The 2,771-nt window shown below is 32.6% G+C and overlaps 1 pseudogene; it reads left to right on the top strand.

Moving 5' to 3' along the window:
• Positions 1–300: 300 nt before the first annotated feature.
• LOC140135776 (uncharacterized) lies at positions 301–2,336 on the top strand (annotated as a pseudogene).
• The last annotated feature ends 435 nt before the right edge of the window (positions 2,337–2,771 follow it).

The raw sequence follows: 2,771 nt of genomic DNA, 5'->3' as shown, positions 1-2,771 counted from the left end.
AAAAAGTATCTTCATAATCTTATTAATCCTGACCAATCTGGCTTTCTTAAGGGCAGGAATATTGGCAATAATATTCGTTTAATTTTAGATATTATTGATTATACTGATGCAAATGATATTCCTGGTGCATTGTTACTTCTCGATATTGAAAAGGCATTTGATAGTGTAAGTCATGAGTTTTTATTACAAGCTCTAAAACATTTTAATTTTGGGGATCAATTTATATCCTGGATTGAAACTATCTATTCTTGTAGCAAAAGTTATATTATTAATAATGGCTTCTTAACTGATTCAGTTGATATGGTTAAGGGAATTTTTCAGGGTTTCTCTATCTCACCATACTTATTCTTGTTGGTTATTGAAACGATGGCCATAGCAGTCCGTCAAAATATTAATATCAAGGGAATTCCTATTGGCGATACTGAGTTGAAAATTTCTCTTTTAGCAGATGACTCCACTTGTTTTTTGGACGGCTCTCAAGATTCTTTTGATAATCTATTTGATACTTTGAACAAATTTGCTATTTGTTCTGGTTGTAAAATTAATCTCTCTAAATCAGAAGCTATTTGGATTGGTGCTAAAAGGGTCTTCAAATTTTCCTTTCTCAGAGCAGGGTCTCATTTGGAAAAGAAACCAATTCAAAACATTAGGCATTAACTTTTCTTTGAATACTCGGTCTACATACATGTTTGATACTAATTATAAAGTTAAACTAAAACAAATTGAGGGTATTTTAAATTGTTGGCGAGCAAGAAATCTTTCTATGGTCGGTAAAATTTGTGTTATTAAAACTCTTCTCTTGCCACAACTTCTTTATTTCTTTTCAGTTTTGTGTATTAAAATCCCTAAGCATTTTTTCAAAGTTCTGGATAAGATTTTTTATAAATTTATTTGGAATGGTGGTAATGACAGGGTCAAAAGAGTTTTTGTTCGTAACAATTTTGTTCATTGTGGCCTTCGTATGATTGACCCTTATAATTTCTGTTTGGCTCAAAAAATGACTTGGGTTAAATTGTTACTGGATAATAATTTTAAAAGCTTTTGGAAAACAATTGAATTATCTGATATGGATCGTCATTTTGGTGATTTGTTATGGAAATCATATGCTCCTGAGAGTTTTCTTAACAACAAGCTTGATAATATCCAACTAGCTGACTCTCTCAGGACTTGGTATATTTATCGTGATAGGGCATGTCAAGATATTTATAATAAAAGTTTTTCTGATTTGGGATATTTCCAGTGTCTATGGTTTAATAGAAATATTAAGTCCAAAACTAAGAAGTTCTTTCTTTATGAGGATTGGTGCGACAAAGGTATTGTGTATATAAGTGATCTTTTAAATCCACCTCTCCCAGGTAGTAGACTCTTTGAAGAATTGATTCTTGACTTTGGTATATCCAAGTTAGATAGAAGAAAATTTAATTTCCTTATGAAATGTATTCCCAGTTCGTGGCTTCAGGGTTCAGATTCCAACTCCAATATTTTTGATGATGTCACAGCGGGTCTTCTTAGTGCTCAAAAGGTCCCAAAATTTGCATACTCTATTTTGACAGAGACATGTATTCCGGAGAGGCGTGTCGAATTTTGGGAAAAAATCGCTGATGTCGATAATGTGGTTGATGACCCTGATGACACTGAGTGGGAAGAAATTCATTTGCGTAATTTTAAATGCTCTATTGATACAAAGTTCCGCTCTTTTTTATTTCAAGGTTTTCCATAAAGCTATTGCTTTTAATGATTTTTTTTTTTTTTTCAAACGTAAAGATTCACCTCTTTGTGATCTTTGTAAAAAATTACCTGAATCTATTGTTCATATTTTTTGTGAATGTGAGCTCGTAAAACCAATTTGGGATGATTTCGTAAAGGTTATTCAAGACAAACATGACATTAATTTTTCAATGTCAAATTTTGAAAAGATGTTTGGGGTTTCTAAAGACAATTTTCTTACATATCTATGCTTGTCTGTAAAATATTATATTTATTTGTGTAAATTTCAAAATAAGAAACCCTCTTTTATTGCTTGCAAAGTATATATTAAAAATAACAGGAAACTGAGTATTACATAGCTAAAAAAAGGGTAAACTTTCTGCTCATTATAAAAAGTGGAGATTTGACCTTTAATTTTGTTTTTGTGTATGTACATGTACTGGGCTGTGTTGAAGACAATGTTAAATTACATGTATTTGGTAAAGTAGACTTTTATAATATGATGTAACATTTTTATATTGATGCTGCATTTGTGATTTTTCTTGTGTGATTTTTATTGATTCTTGTGATTTTGAAAATATATAATGAAAATAAAAGCACAGGGCACTTTGTGTCTTGTGGGAAAGATAAAAAAAATCATGTACAGTCATCTACGTGTTTATAGACGAATCTAAATTCACGCATTCCTACACCTCACTAGCAGCCTTTAGTTGGGTAGCCGTCGGCTACAATGCACTCAAAATGTGAAATGATTCGGCCTTGGCGGAAATTTTAAACTGCAGTCCATCACCCGTTTTACACCTTAATACATAATAATCGGATTAACTACACGCGGTATCTATGCTTTGATGTACTTCTCGTCCTTGCATCTTCTCTAGGTGTTAGGCGGCTTTTATTTGCACAATTGGACGCTCAAAACACTAGGTTAGTGCTAGCGGCTACCCAAAGATGTCCGACCAAATCCTGACCATGACTTGGCTCGTTGGATTCGTCTATAGGGTGTACAGATTACCGATTTAGCATGGGGGACACAAAAAGGTGCTTAAAAACACATTTTGAATTTG

This window comes from Amphiura filiformis, chromosome 16 (genome assembly GCF_039555335.1).
Source record: "Amphiura filiformis chromosome 16, Afil_fr2py, whole genome shotgun sequence".
Taxonomy (NCBI): domain Eukaryota; kingdom Metazoa; phylum Echinodermata; class Ophiuroidea; order Amphilepidida; family Amphiuridae; genus Amphiura; species Amphiura filiformis.
Note: the sequence above shows the minus strand (reverse complement) of the source record. Positions and strands in the feature narration are given on the sequence as shown.